Source organism: Cebus imitator, unplaced genomic scaffold (genome assembly GCF_001604975.1).
Source record: "Cebus imitator isolate Cc_AM_T3 unplaced genomic scaffold, Cebus_imitator-1.0 Scaffold177, whole genome shotgun sequence".
NCBI lineage: Eukaryota > Metazoa > Chordata > Mammalia > Primates > Cebidae > Cebus > Cebus imitator.
In genome coordinates this window covers 3696675-3713409 of record NW_016107492.1, presented here as the reverse complement: position 1 = coordinate 3713409, position 16735 = coordinate 3696675, and the positions used below count along the sequence as shown (strand labels likewise).

The 16735-nt window shown below is 36.3% G+C and overlaps 1 protein-coding gene across 1 annotated transcript in view; it reads left to right on the top strand.

Moving 5' to 3' along the window:
* The first annotated feature begins 4282 nt into the window (after window positions 1–4282).
* ARHGAP24 (Rho GTPase activating protein 24) overlaps window positions 4283–16735 on the top strand; it is a 270266-nt gene continuing 257813 nt past the window's right edge. The window contains exon 1 of the mRNA XM_017545161.2: window positions 4283–4370. The gene's annotated coding sequence lies outside the window, so the exon portion shown is untranslated. The remainder of the gene's footprint in view (window positions 4371–16735) is intronic.

The following is a 16735-nucleotide window of genomic DNA, read 5'->3' as shown; positions in this document are numbered from 1 at the left end:
TTCTCAGCTACTACGAATATCAAATGTAAAATCCTCTGCCTAGGCTTAGAATTTCTACAGCACATCCTCAACACATGTAACCAACAATCTTCATTTCCTAATTATTCCTCCACTTGGATCTTTTGCTTATTCTAATGTGCTCTGCTGCACATATGGATCTAATTTCTGCCTTGGTTGATGTTATTTCCTCCACTTTGAAAGATTATCCCTTGGCCACTAAATCTTAAAACTCTATCTTCCTCTTAAAATCATTTCCTTTATATACTTTTCCCTAACTAATTAGTCTTCCCTTATGACTCTCTTCTTAAACTTTTACTATGTTTATTTGATTTTTTAAATACTGTCACACTTATTTGTTTTATAATTATGTACCGTGTTATTCTGGTACTGAGAGTAAAGAGTGTTCTTTCTTTCTTTCACACACTTCACTTTACCCGAGATATTTAAAGAAATAATATCTGACACATGGTAGTCTGTCAACATATTACTTTTGAGTTAGATTAGACTCCTGACTTGTACTTGTTTATTAGTCTGTTGCTTCTTTGGTTAATTTAGAGCATCAATAGAAGAATTAACCAACTCACACAAACAAGCAGTGCATGCTTTTTAATGACTAATTTTTCTCTTAGGTATTTGGCCTAAAGGAATACATTAGGGAGAAGCTCAAAAACTTAGCCTCATGGATGTTCTTTATACATAATGTGTTCCTTATAACACAAAAATTATAAACATATTACAGCAGCAGAGAACATAAATGTATGTATACTGAAGCAAGTACTATATAATTCAGCTTTTAAAAAAGATGTAGATTACTACATTTTGCATATAACAATATATGACTTTTAAGTTTTAAAGAAGATAATAAATATCTTTTTATTTTGATTATTGTTTTGTGAAAATTGTTCTGTATGTTTATATACACGTGCATAAATACATAAAATTATGGGAGATTTATATGGTGTTAACATTGGTTATCTGTAGTGGGTAAATTAGAGATTTTTGTTTGTTTACCTGCATTTTCAGCACTATAAACATTGCTAAACACTTTGAAAATAACTATCACATTTAAGACATTTCCTTTAGTTATGAACTTTACAGAATTTCTATACAATGTGATCAAGTTAGCTATTTCAGTTAAATGATTTTATTTTATTTACTGAATGACCTAGTAAATTAACCACAGTAAATGTTTGTCAATTACAGCATATCTTACCCTAAGCCTTGTCTATTGATATTTAAACTACTATTTTTATGTTATAACTTGCTTGAAAAACTTGTCAAAATATAAAATATATATAAAGGAAAATGTTAATAAAAATTTCAGCCAGAAGTAGCTATTTCACATGTACAAAAAAGACAACAGAGGATAGTATTACTTGGAGTTTTAAAATTACCAAATGTGACAGTTTAAGATTTCATGGAGGTAGCGTTTATGCCATAGGGTTGCTTGAATTCAACTTATATTGCATATGTACAATTCAAGATCTTGAGTAGAGCCTGAAGCCATAGAATTAAACAGGAGCCATATAAACACATAAAAACACACAGGGGCATCAATGAATATTAGATGCCATGTTCTAAAACTAAGATAGATCACAAATTCAGTTACTTCACAAAGTCATTTCAGTAAGCAGAATAAATTCTTAATTGAAACAATTGTTTTTACCACATTATGTGGAAACCATATAGATTAAATTTATTTAATAAAAGGTCTTTATTATAATGAGTTTCTTCAAAATATTTAGTAATTTTAAAAAATTACTTCAAAGACAGGTAAACAAAATGAGAAATGGGATCTACAGGCCAGAGAAAACTAGATATGATAAAAAGCAAGAAAATGTACTTCCTGGAGGAGGAGAACAAAGGCAATTCCTCCAACACCTCACCATGTAAGGCAGGGAGGGAGAGGGATACTTCTAACCTACAATTTTTTGAGTTTCAGTTGGGGAGTGCTATGCTTTATCAATCCGAGCCCAGAAGGAGGGAAATGGCTGAGGACTATCATTTTCTGTGCCAAACTAAATAGGATGAAAATTGAGTAAAATACTACTTCAGCTAAATATTACTAACCATTTTTTAAGCTGGGGAAAGTGGACAATATAATAAGGTGGACAAGAGGATAGGGCTTTGAGTTCAGCACACTTAGTCCTTAATACTGGCTTCATTATGCTAACAGTTCCCATTCACTCAACAATACACATTTTTAGACATTAACTATATCCTAGGGAGAATCCTTGGCATTAGTGATAAATTCGGGAGCAAAACACATATTATTTTTGGTCCCTTACAGTTTAATGGGGAAGATGAACTTTAATCAATTCATTTTTACAAATAACATAATGATATACGATGGTAAATCAGTCCAGGAAAAGTTCAAGAATCTATGCAACATATTTTAGATGTAGCCAGTCTTAAACATGGTATAAAATTACCAGGGAAAGAATGTTGTCGTAAGGTAGATGGGAGCATGCTGCCATTTATAGCAGGGTAATTGCTGGATGATAGAAAGCCATAGAAAGCAAAACAGCTATAAGAACAGAAGCATTAGCTTAGAGACTTGGGTAGAGTCAGACCACCTAGACTTTTTCCCTAAAGCAAATGAAAGCCATAGAAGATTTTTAAGCAGGAAAGTTGCAAGATCATTTATTTCTAAAGACACTCCAGCTGCAATAAGAAAAAAAAAAATGGATTGAAAGATCTTAGAATGTTGTGGAGAATTCATTGAAGGGGCATTTGAAAAATTCCAGACAAGAGATAAGAGTTGCTTGAAATTAGAGAGTGGTAGTAGTGGAGACATACAGTAGAGATAATGATTTCAACATTTCTGGCTTTTGCAACTGAATAGAAGAGGGTGTCAGTCACTGAGCTGGGGAATACATAATGAGAGCCAGATTTACTTGCATTTTAATTTGACTAAGTTGAGTTTAAGATGCTTTTGAGATACCCAAGTGTAAATGTCAAATAAGCTTTTGAATGTATCTGACACTCAGAGTGTCCTAGGCTAGAAATATTACTCTGATATTCATTGACTTACAGTTGGTTATTGAAGTCAATAGGCATGGATGAGCTAGAGAAAGAGAGTATGAGAGTCAGAAGAGAATAGATCGTTGGATAAATCTTTTTAAAAACTAATGTTTAAAGGTCAATTAGAGTCAGCAAAAGAGATTCAGACAACAGAGAAATGAGGGAAAAACCTACAGAAAACCAAGAAACAAAGGAAAGAAGGTGCTTCAAGGAAAGAGTGGTCAATAGTGATGAATACTACCAGAAAGTCAAGTTCACTGAGAAGTGAGCATTATCACACATGCAGCTTGTGAGAGTCATGTACGTGGAATTATGGGTGCATCAACCAGGCTGCAATGGATACAGTGAGGAAATAGATTCAGTAGAGACAACTATTTGCTAGGCAAGAAAAAAAAATAGAATAATAGCTGGAGAGGGAAATCAAAGTAATTTTTTAAATGACATAGACTTTTAAATATATCTCAGCACTGAATGAAATGATCCACTAAAGAGAGAAATTTAAACAGAGAAAAGAGAAGGGATAACTGGGTGCGGTGGCTCACTCCTATAATCCCAGCACTTTGGGAGCTGGGGCACTTTGGATCACCTGAGGTCAGGAGTTAAAGACTAGCCTGGCCAACATGATGAAACCCTGCCTCTACTAAAAATACAAAAATTAGCTGGATGTGGTGACAGGTGCCTGTAATCCCGGCTACTGGGGAGGTTGAGACAATGGAATTGCTTAACCCAGGAGGCGGAGGTTGCAGTGAGCTGAGAGTGCACCATTACACTCCCACCTGGGCAGCAAGAGTGAAACCCCATCTCAATAAACAAAATAAAAAAGAAGAAAGAGACGAGATAATCAAAAGAAGGCTTATCACAACTTTGGCAAAGTCTGGCTTGTTTACAGAGTTATAAAATGGGGAAAATAATACTTACCTTATAAGATTACACTAACAATTAAATAATATGATGTGGGTAGAATGCTTAGTAAAATTTCTGGCACACAGAATGTGTTTAATATATTGGTGCTTAAGATGAACCTAGCAGCTAACATACATATTAGTCCTATACATATTAGATGCTCAAAAAGTATTTCTTTAATCTTAAGTGAATATGATTCTGGCATATAATTTTTGATTATTGGGAATATAAAAGAGTCTGATGCATCTTACTATATACTGGGTTATAGATACACCTTAGATATTCACTGATTATAATGATGATATCTGATGTTTGCTATCTGATGATGTTGATGTTTGTGTATTTGTGTTTACAGGGTACCATTTTTCTGCCTGGAAATAAAGTTTTAGAGCATCCCTGCAATGAAGAGAACCCAGGGAAGTTCCTTTTTGAAGTAGTTCCAGGTAAGATATTTTCCTAGTCTGATTAAATTATTGTCCTCCTGTGTTTTTAAAGGTGAAGGTAGGTCAGGCAGGTTTCATTCTTTTTGAGCCATGACTAAGAACCTTAATTTGAGGACACAAGTATCAAATTTGGTTAGTGTTGACACACATAATGACTGCAGGTTTATTCATATATTAGTACAAATGAATGCACTCACACACACATACTCTGACCACATAACTATTGGATTTCCCTTTGTCCATGAGACTCCATAGTTGACCAGAAGCCATGACACAGTATTTGCTCAGGACTATTGGAGATAAATTTGATTTCACAGTGTTCTTGTGATATAAAATTTGACAAGATGTTATAGGTCGAATGCTTTGCCCAGTGAAGTCACTGACATATTTCCTCACACAGTTACATTTTAAAGGAGATTTTCTTATAAAAAACAAAACAAAACAAAAAACCTCTTAGTACTTAATACTTGTAATACTGACCAAATATTACAGTTCTGTACCTCAGCTTTGCTCTCAGTCAGCCGCTTCCACGTGTTTCTGTGGTAGAGCCAATGACAGCTCTGCCAAGACATCAAATCCTGCAGTTCAACTTCTGAAACATCTGTTAGTTTTTCCTAGTCGTCTGTATTCATTCCTTTTAGTGTACCCGATCTCCACTAAAATCTTTGCCTAACCCAGTAACAATTCCTCCAAGGCCATCATCTACCTCTTTGATCAGTTCTTCAACCTTTCCTTATCCCTCAGTGTAAGAAAAAGGGAAGTAGGAATCTGGTTTTTATAGTATTGACTCTGGCTGACCCAGTTTATGTAATATTGATATTGATTTGATCACAGTCTAGGGTGGATGTGAATTTATTTGGGTAAGTAATATGGAGTTCTTATCGATAATGCTGCTACAAAGGCAGTCAATAAAATGTCTTTTCCCCATATTTATAAATGCTGGGAATCTAAAATGGGAAAGCATATTTTTCCTCTCGATGAAAACAGCTGTAGCACTGAGTTCATCTGGCTCATGATGGAATCCATGACTAAATGTTAATTAATGCAGCTGAAGTGCGGAAAGGTTAGTCAGATGCAATGTGTTATTTGTTTCCCTCCAGGGAGAACATATTGTAAGAAACCTGAATCTTATTTGCCTTATTAAATCCTTTTATTCTTACTTCTTAGTGGAATACCCTATATAGAACCAGATTCCAGATGTTGCAAAGTCTTTGAAGTATCAGTAGAGGAAATTTCTTTTCCGATTTATTCTCAAACAATAGCGCATGTTGGCTTTTAAATCAGCATTATATTAAACTGACGGTTGAGTCTGTATCTCCAATAATGCTAGAGGTCTACTTTTCCATTCAGTCTGCTAGCTGCAAGGAGGTATCATCTTTTGGTGAAGAAGTTCTGAAGTAATATAGATGGATATTTTCAATACTGTTTTAGAAAGAGCCATGTCTTCAAGACCAGGAAGTAATGGATAAAACCTCTCCTCCAACATTGCTATTCTAAATCATCTGTTTCCCATGCAGTGCGTATGACATAATGGCTTTTGATAAGCAAAGCTTAAGAAGTTTAAGATTGTGTAATATGGAATCTGAAGGTTGTCCTTTCAAAAAAAAATTGTAGGAAATTCAAGCTTGCTTCTGTAATTATTCAGATAAACATAGTATGTGAGTAGGTCATTTGAAATGATGCTTCCTGAACTATTAATACAGTATGTAGTAGCTACTAAATTAAGTTGTATGATTCTAAGTCATCTTATGGAGTGTGAGTGTTCCAAATGTATCTTTGAAGAAAGAGCTGGAAACACAAAGCACTACGTAGAGAATCAGTGTCTGTGTCATTAATCCTGGCCACTGGGGCTTTATTGGTGGGCCTTTGACATCAGGATGGCATTTCTCGGCAAATGCTTCTGCACTTGTATGATAATGTGGGATCTGAATTGGATTATTTTTATCAATATTTGCAAAATTTGGGTTATTTAGGGATAGCATAACAATTTATCTTTGCAAATGGGAATGAAAAGGTAATATTTTTCAATTTTTTCAATTGTGTAATTGTTTAACGTGAGAATTTGGAAAGTTACAACAGAGTGTTTTCATTTGCCAGAATGAACAGGAGGCAGCAAGTTTGCAGAAATGTGGTTGGTAACGTGTACAGAACCCTCTGCAGGCTATGGGCCTACCTGGCAGCAGATCCTCATATAACATATTTAGTCTACATCGGCTTTCTCTTTGCAGAAGAATTTTCTTTGTAATATTGAAGTTTCAGGGGATGTCAGTGTTTATGCCATTTTTCCAGTTCCAAAATGATTCCATTCCATTCTAGAAATTTGAAGTATTAACTTGAAACCCTTAATAAAATTTGGATTTAATTTTAAAAATATATTTGAATTGTCACTCTGGAAAATCTGTCATAAAGATGATGCTTACAGACCCAAGTGTCTGTCTTTACGGATAGCTAAATCAAGCCTAACTATCCAGGGTGTATCACTGAATAGGAGAGGATTACATATTTTAATCTCATCTGCCATAATGGTTTCCAACAAAACTAACAAAAGCCTCTAGCAAACTCTTTGCCATATATTCTAGTGCTATATGCATACATACAGGTTTGTGTGTTTGTTACGAATATAGTTTATCCACAAGTGCATTGTGTGTTCTTACAATTTATCCATATGTATCTATATGTATGTAGGAATTTTTTATTTATTTATTTTTATTTTATTTATTTATTTATTTTGAGACAAGAGTCTCACTCTGTCGCCTAGGCTGGAGTGCAGTGACACGATCTCAGCTCACTGCAACTTTTGCCTCCCAGATTCAACTCCTGCCTCAGCCTCCCAAGTAGCTGGGACTAGAGGTGTGTGCCACCACGTCTGGCTAATTTTTTGTGTTTTTAGTGGAGATGGGGTTTCACCATGTTAGCCAGGATGGTCTCAATCTCCTGATCTCATGATCCGCCCGCCTTGGCCTCCCAAAGTTCTGGGATTACAGGAGTGAGCCACTGTGCCAGGCCAATAAGCAGGAATTTTTATTTTGTTTTATTTTTGCTTTTGCTTTATGCTGAAATAGCCTATGAAACCAAGGAATAATCATATAAAAATAATAAAACACAAGAATTTTCAAAAAAATTTAGAGCCTCAGGTCTTTGTATATTACTTATTTATATTTGTTTATGTGTTATATTTCCATGCATATTTTAGGCTTTTGTAAAAACCTATTTGAAAAAAAAATCTACTATATTTTAGGGTTAATTTCCTATAGATTCATTAGCCCATGACATGAATTATCTCTCTCAATAACGCCATGAGTTACACATTTTTTCCTCCAATTTTTTTTTCTATCTCTGTTTGTTATTCAATGAGATATCAGCCAAATTGGCAAATTTGAAGGCTTCTCTGTCAGACATGCCAAATTTTAGACTTAAGTGAACTTTTATGGCCAAGGGCCAGGATTTTCAGAAATGTGGTTTAGAAAGAAAGATTGGCAAATCTTTAATGAACAATTCTTGAAAAAAGAGCATGCAGTTGGTCTCTGCTTCTCTAAATGTGTTCTGGTTGAGTTTTCCTTGCAATGTTTTAAAAAATAAATAGTAGTGACTGGAATAATGATCCCATAGCTTTCTTAGGAGAGAAGTCTCTCAGAGAGAGAAAAATAAAATGACAAAGTAACAGACAAGACAGAGGCAAAATAAGACAAAGGAGGACTGCATGTATCTCCATATATTTAGAAACCACATCTTTCTTGCTTAATACTGCATACCTAACACCTGGGAATAGCATAGCATAACACATGGTGCTAAACAAATATTTATTGAAGTGCATATATTTACCAGGCTTATGGAGGAATCTCAATCATATGAAACTGCCCCCACTCTGCTATGTTGAACTCCTATTTCCTGTTGCTTAGGACCTTTTTGCCCCTGTTGCAGCAAAGACCTCTTTGTCACTCTAGTGGCTAAAGTAGAGAGAAACTCACATGTTTCCTCTCCTACTTTTCTGCCTGCCTTTCTGATGATGAGACCAAGAGACAGATGGAAGAAGGTAGAGATCTTCCTACACAGATGCTATTGCTAGGGCATAGTCCCTTCACACTGACTGGTCGTTACAAACATTCCTCTCTAAAACTGCATCTTTCATGGGTGCATTTGTGGATTTTTCAGTGTCTCTGGAATTAGAAATCCATTCCACGTGCTAGTATTCTCCTGGCATTGGGATGGTCCTGTTGGATGGGATACACCAAAAGGGCTCAAAGGCCAGCTGCTTGCTTTGTGTTTATTCAGCAACTAGGAGACTCATGTACCCTGGCCTGCAATGTAAGGGAAATGCAGGCTGTTCCACTGTCACTGCCTCCTTTGGCTTGTAATTTTCTCCATGGGTTATCAGCCTCAGTGCCCAGCAAGGTCAGTGGCTTGCCAAGCTTCAGAGGCCATCATGAGTCCCTGACTTGGAGAACTCCTGGGTCATTGTTCTAGCACACATCAACATTTACCAGCAGTACTCTTGTTCTGATGGTTGGGAGAATTTCTAGTCCTCTCACTCAAAAAATAGTGTTTATTTTGAAAACTGCTTTCTCCAAGTATCACTTCCTTTTTTCTAGTTTGCCCCTCAAAACAGTCAGGGCCATTTGGGTTCTCGGAAATGCTTTCTCTCAGTAAACCCAGCAGGAAAGTGGCTAGGCACAATTTTCATTGGTCTTTTCAACTTAGAATGTGGAGTTTTAGCCTCTTTGGGGAAGTGGAGGGTGGACCTTAGCTGCAATCCTAGAATAATGGGGATAAAACGTTTTATTTATAACTCTCTATAATCTTAGATTGGAGTCCAGGAACCACTCTGGTGGAGAATGACCTTAGGTTGTCATGGGAAAGGTTCTCTGAAGATATTTTTTTCTGTGAGGAAGTGAGGAAAGCAGGATGTAACAGGAACACCTGCCCCACAACACCATAGCGACTGAGGTCTTAGCTGATCCAGTGAAGTCCCCAGAGAGGCTGGGATCCCTCACAATATTGCTTCAAACTGAGGTACTGGGCTTTGTTTCCTGGTGCCAGCTAGTCATTGATTGGGAGGAGAGAAACAGATAAACTTAGGTGAGGCTGTTTCTTGCTACATTATAGAACCTTGAGAATCTCTTTGTACCTTTAGCAACCAATATACCAGTCTTTGGGATCTAAATAGAGTATTACAGTATCCATTATAATGTCTAGAACCTTATCAGTTTTTAGACATCCCTATTCCAGGCAATGTTCCAGGCTGTTTGCATGTATCCCTTTATTTAATCCTTACTACAACTCTGTGAGGTAGGCAATGTCATTATCTTCATTCTACAAATGACAGAACTGAGGCACAGAGAAGTAATTTGATCGAGGTTAAAAAGCTAACACTAGGCCTGGCACAGTGGCTCATGCCTGTAATCCCAGTAATTTGGGAGGCCAAGGCGGGCAGATCACCTGAGGTTGGGAGTTCAAGACCAGCCTGACCAACATGGAGAAACCCTGTCTCTACTAAAAATACAAAATTAGCCAGGCATGATGGTATATGCCTATAATCCCAGCTACTCAGGAGGCTAAGGCATGAGAATTGCTTGAACTCGGGAGATGGAGGTTGCGGTGAGCCAAAATCACACCACTACACTCGAGCCTGGGCAACAGAGCAAGACTCTGTCTTAAAATTTAAAAAGCGAAAACTAAGTAGTGAGTGTATATTTACATTTGTGTGTTGGGATGGTTTTTTGTGTGTATGTGTGTGTGTGTGTGTATTCCTGTGTGTGTGTGTATATATATATATATATATATATATATATATATACACATCACTAATTTATAGGTAAAGTTCCAAGAAGTCAAAATAACATTGCATGTATCTTAATTTTTTAAAAAAAGTGAGCTGGAGGCCAGGCCCAGTGGCTCATGCCTGTAATCCCAGCATTTTGGGAGGCCAAGGCAGGTGTGGATCACCTGAGGTCAGGAGTTCAAGGCCAGCCTGGCCAACATGGTGAAACCTCAGCTCTACAAAAATACAAAAGTTAGCTGGGCATGATGGCTGGTGCCCATAATCGTAGCTACTTGGGAGGCTGAGGCAGAAGAATCACTTGAACCCGGGAGGTGGAGGTTACAGTGGGCCGAGATAGTGCCATTACACTCCAGTCTGGGTGACAGAGAAAGACTCTGTTTTAAAACAAAAACAAAAACATAAACAAAACAACAACAACAAAAAGCCTGGAGCCTATTTTCTGAAATACATGTGAAGTTATTTTTTGAACTGAAATGGATGTACTGGTATCTTTCTATGCTCATTCATTAAGAATGAGAATTTTGGCACTCGACAAGAGAAGACATTTTTATTTTTTAGCAGCTATTTCTAATACGCTATATAATACATATAGGCATTGGATAGAGATACCCACTTACAGTTCTTCTGAAAGCACCTTCTGAGACCACAACAATACTATCATGAAAAAGCAGGGAGAAACATTTTCCAGCAGTGATCTTCCTTCTTAGGAATAAAGGTAACAAAGGTGGATTCTATGTATGAAGTGTTTTCCCATAGACAACTATTACACTCTGAGACCCAATTCTCTTTCATTGCCAAGCACACATTGCTGAAATTGTTCTCAGTTTCTTCACAAACTCACTGCACACACTGGCCAAGATATCGCTCACTGTCCCACCACCAACCAACACACCTGATATTAATCATATGCTGGGACTCAGTCCACCAACAAAGCAAAGATTCATCATGGATTTCAAGGGCAATTGTCAATATTCTAGACCCTAAAAACTCCATCTGACCCAGTGTCTAAAATGAATAATAACTAAAACTAGGAGGTGTTCTTTCCTCTTCCTTTCTCCAGGGAAAGAAAAGACGTGGGGATGAGGAATGAAAGAGTAGCTATGAAAAAAATAAGATAAATTTTGAAGGGCAATCTAAAGTGATTTTTGTCTGCCTGGAAACAAAACCAGGCCCTTCAAAAAAAAAGCATTATTTATCCTACCGTTAGCCACAACTATACTAATTATTTCCAATATCCTCAGACAATTACATATTACTTTTGTACATTTCAATTTTTTAAAATGTTTCCTTTCGAATTATTTTTCCCAGAAGGATCAATTTTTTAAAATGTTTCCTTTTGAATTATTTTTCCAGAAGGATTTCTTAGGAGATAGAGGAAAAATTAGAGGGCATGGGTGCTGAAAAGATCTAATAAATGTATTGTTCATTTTGCCAAAAAAAAAAAAAAAAAAAAAAGCAAATACCTTCCAAAATTGTACACACTTTTGAGGACTTCAGAGATTCCCTAAAACGTAATAATTGACTGTAGCATAAGAATAATAGTTGATATTGGGGACCAAAGACTATTATCTCTATCAAGTGCCCTCACTCTTTATCTCTATTTTAGCTAATGTGTCTATGTTCCTATGCATTTATCTATTTTATCTATGTAGATGTATGCATAAATTGTTATTTGTAATTATCTGGTGTATCAATCATTTTTAGACTTTTACCTCTCTGATTCAGTTGTTCTTTCTCCTGTTCCTATGATTGTGTAACTCCACAGACCTATTTTGCACATTTACAAAAAAACTTTCCTGGATAGAACATTTCATGGGCCTGGAGGCTGTAAAATTTTTAATTTAGTAAAACTTCAACCTACTTAGATGGTTATTGCAGCTGTGTTATGTAATAGGCCAACTGAGAAATAAATAGTTATGAGAGAGATTCATGGGTGTCTCTGGGAAAGAAAAAAGTTTGGCCAGATTTTTAGTTTTTAGGACCTTAATGTAACAACAGCAATAAAAGTTTACCATACATGTCTGCATTTGTGACTCCTTATGGGTTGAATAAATAATGTCATTGGCTACATTAACTTGCTGTCATTTGAAAATGTAAGCCAATATTTGGCATGTATTTTATATGAAAATGTAAGGATATTTTATAGAGTTTTAGCATGAGGTGTGGTCATTTTCTTGATCACCAGTTCAATATGCTGCTTAGGCATTTAATTTTACAACACTTTCTTTATCTTAACTTTTTTTTCCTTTTTGTGTTAGTTCTGTAAGTTAAAATTTATGCAATTATATTTGTTACCCCAAAGCAGCTACGACAATCTCTTTTTCTGTCTGCCTAAGTCTGTAGGCAGCCCTGAAGCTTGATTTTTTTTTTTTTTTTTTTTTTTTTTTAATATGTGCAAATCATTTAGAGAATGTGAGTAGGAGTTGCTTATGGTATGAAAACATAATTCTATATACACAAGTAGCTCTAAACATGAACTAAATAAATGCATTGGTAAAAACAGCATGTATTAACTACTATGTATTCTTTCACTTAAAAGTTTTTGAGATTTTTGTTTCAGAATTCCCTTCCTACTTAAAATACATTAAAATGTGCACTTGAAAGAAGCTATTGCATGGTAAAAAGAACATTTTTAAAATGTTTTTAATCCTTTGAAATTCTAGCTAGTGTCATTTCAAACAACAGACATTTGGGGCATTTACGAACTGATGGACACTGTGATCCTATGATCCTCTCCTGTGAAATGTCCCTATGAGGAGTGTTAGTAGACATGTTGATCCAGTCACCATCACTATTTACTAGATCAGGGGCCAGCAAACCTTTTCTGGAAAGATCCAGAGAGTAAATATTGTAGGCTTTTGTGATCATAAGGTTTTCACTACAATCGCTCAACTCTGCTATGGTAGCATAAACAAATGGATGTGGCTGTACGTCAATAAAATTTATTTATGCACACTGAAATATGAATTTTATATACTTCTAAAATATCAAGAAATATTATTATCCTTTTTATTTTTTCCAACCACTTAAAAATGCAAAAAGTAGACCGTGAACCAGATTTGGTCCATGGGCATAGTTTGCTGACCACTGGGCTAGATAAAAAAAGCAAACCTATGAAAAGGAAGCTGAAATACTGATATAAATCACTAATCCCCACTGGTGCCACCAGAGCCAGAATTAGAACTCTGAGACAGCCTGTCTCCCCAGGCCATGGCATTACCCATTGCCTCAAAATCATGATTCAGGAACTATTTGCCAACATTTTTATTTAGAAGTTCCGTCTCTGAATAATATCTATTCTTTAAATCACATTGAACTTTAAAAGTGTTAGTGACTAAACTGAAATCTTCTCTTTTAAACACTGTCTTAGTTCATTTGGAATTCTAGATTTTGACCATAACTGAAGCCTCTTATGTGACTTTATGAATACCACTAATAGGAGATTGATGTCCCTAGCATGAAAAACATTTCCCATATTTTGTCCAGTCCACACAAGTTCAGGGAACTATATACAAATATTCTGAGACGGAAGCAACTCTTGCAAGATCAAATATTTTCAAAGTGTCTTCTAGGCTGTCCTTTATATGATGTACATTTGCTGTTTTGTTTTGTTTTTTGAGACAGGGTCTCACTCTGTCACCCAGGCTGGAGTACAGTGGTGCAATCACGGCTCACGGTAGCCTCAACCTCCTGGGCTCAAGTGATCCTCCTGCCTCAGCCTCCTGAGTAGTAGCCGGGACCACAGGCTCATACCACCATGCTTAGCTAATATTTTTGTTTTTGTAGAGACAAGGTTTCACTATGTTACCCAGGCTGTTCTCAAATTCCTGAGTGAGGCAATCCTCCTGCCTCAGCCTCCCAAAGTGCTGTGATTATAGGCAGGAGCCACCACACCCAGCTTGCGTTAGTATCTTAAAGCTCTAAGTAACTCAGAGAAAATAACAATACATTAATTGTGAGTAAAAAAAAAAAAAAAAAATTAAGCTTATCTTCTTACAGGGGTAGTTTATTTCTCCTACCACTCAAATATTAACATCTCCCTACCCCTAAACCGCACCAGTTTTCCTTTAGCATCATTATGAGAAATGCTTCCATAATATTCATATTTAATATTTACTGAAATATGTGTCAGGCCCTGTACTGATATATGTCAGGCTTTATATACAATGACTCATTTAATATAACTGCACAGAGAGAAAGAGAGGCTAGGCATGCATATATATATATATATATTCACATAACTCCATTTGTGCTAGATATTACTGTCCTCATTGGTAAAATAGTGGTACAAATTTACATTTTTTATAAGTGCTAAAACCAGGCTTCACACCCATCTGAGCCAACAAAACCACCACATGCTACAGCCTTCTTATACCAATGGAATATGGATAGGTTTATTAACTACCCTCCTCTGAGGCCAAATATCTAAGAATTAAGATAAATAAGGACAACAAGAAGAAATGGGGTTATGGGTTTAAGAGTCAGTATACTCTGCATTTCGTTCAGTTCTTGCCTTGTCTGTGTTCTCTTCCTTCCTTATTAGATTGGAAGCTCTTGAGAAGAGAACCAGCTTCTATCCCTAATGCCTAGCAGAGTGCTGTCATATAGTGTATGTTTAATGCACGTTTGTTGAATTGATGAATAAATGAGACTGCAGTTTTATCACTGATGGACTGATCATATTGGATTAGTCAAAATTAGAGCTGTCTGGATCTCGGTTATTTAACTTACTGGCCTTTTTCCTAGTGCCTCATGAGACTGGATTCTAGAGAAGTTCATTAATTTCTCAGACTCTACACTATTTAAAAAGTAGACAATATTATAACTAGATAGGAGGAAAAAGTTCTAGTGTTCTATGCCACTGTAGGGTGACTATAGTTCACAATAATATATTATAGTGTCAAATAGCTAGATGGAGGATATTGAATGTTCCAACCACAAAGAAATGATAAACGTTTGAGATGGTTGATATGCAAATGAGCCTGATTACCCACTATATATTATATGTATTCCACAACACTAAGTACCCCATAAATATGTACAATTATTATGTGTCAATTTTTTAATAATAGAAAATACTCTCCTCTTTCTTGATCCTTCATTAATATACCAATAGTGTCTTTTATTACTTTGAAAACAGAAGCTATTTATAAGGAAGTTATCTGCTGAAATAAATGTGATCTTTCCCATTATTCTTTGTGGCATGGTTTTGATTATGCATTCTCAGGCTGTTTGTGTTCACCTGCTTCTTTTATACCATAATTGAAAAGGGCTTTGCAACCTAATCAAGCTATGAAAATAGCAAAGTACTAAACAAATGTCGGCTGCTGTTATTACAAATAGAAGTTGTCCAGCAGTTCTTTGTCTGTGGTAGGGCTTCTTTGAGCCACAGAAAGAGTGTGTTTGGGTGAGTCAATGACCAGTGGAGAGAACAACCAATAGGTCAGAAACGATGTCGGAATGAGAAAGTGGAATCATACTTCACAGGAAAAGGAATAGATGAGGAAAATGAAAATGAGTGTGCAGCAAAACGGCTGCTGATAATTAAGAGTGAGAGATAAGCTTGTAGCCAGGAGAGCACTGGCATATCACTGAGACCTATGCCAACTCTCAGGGAACCAAGGAATGCTTTTGCTTTTGTTTTCTTTTTTAACAGAAAACTGAGATGAAGTGGTCCTGAATATTTCAAAAGATAAAACCCCAAGGACCATCTGCAGCCCAATAATGCATCCCTGAGACTGTCAGATTTCCTGGCTTTAAACTGGACATTACCTTTATTTGCCTATTCATTTATGGGTTCATTAGCCCATGCTATTCAAATGCTTGTATTTCAAACATAGGATTGATAAACAAAAATTCAAACTTCTGTATTAAATTCAAATTGCATCAACCAGCTATGGATCTTATAGGCTTCACTGATTCTGTAGGATAGTCACTAGACTGTTAATATGAAGGGGCACTGGTTTAAGGATCCTCTGGTCCTATATAGAAAGTTTTTCTATGAACTTCTGCTGGATTAGCACTGTTTTTAAAATAACATTTTCTGTGCCTTTCACAAGAAAGGGGAGTGTGTAGAAAGAAGCTTTAGTGTGTTTATTGCCTTTCTAGGGCTCCTGTAACAAGTACTACAAACTGGATAGTATAGCAACAGAAATGTATTTTCTCAGAATTCTGGAGGCTAGAAGTTCAAGATCAAGGTGTCAGTCAGGTTGGTTTCTTCTGAGGCCTTTCTCCTTGGCTCATCTTCTTCTCCCTGTGTCTTTACACAGTCTTCCCTTCATGCCCTCTGTGTCCTAATCTCTTCTTCTTATAAGGACATCAGTTATATAGGATTAGGGCCACTGTCATGACCTCATTTTACGTTAATTACCTTTTTCAAGACCCTGTCTCCAAATGGGGTCACATTCTGTGGTACTAGGGGTTTGGACTTCCTTGTATGTATTTCGAGAAAACACAAATAAGCCCATATCAAAATAAAAAGGGAAATGAGACTAAACTGTTCTTCTAGAGGCTTTTCTATTTTAGAAGGCAAACCTTCCCTCATGTTTGTGACTGACTGCTTGAGCTCCATCCTACTCCTCAAAGA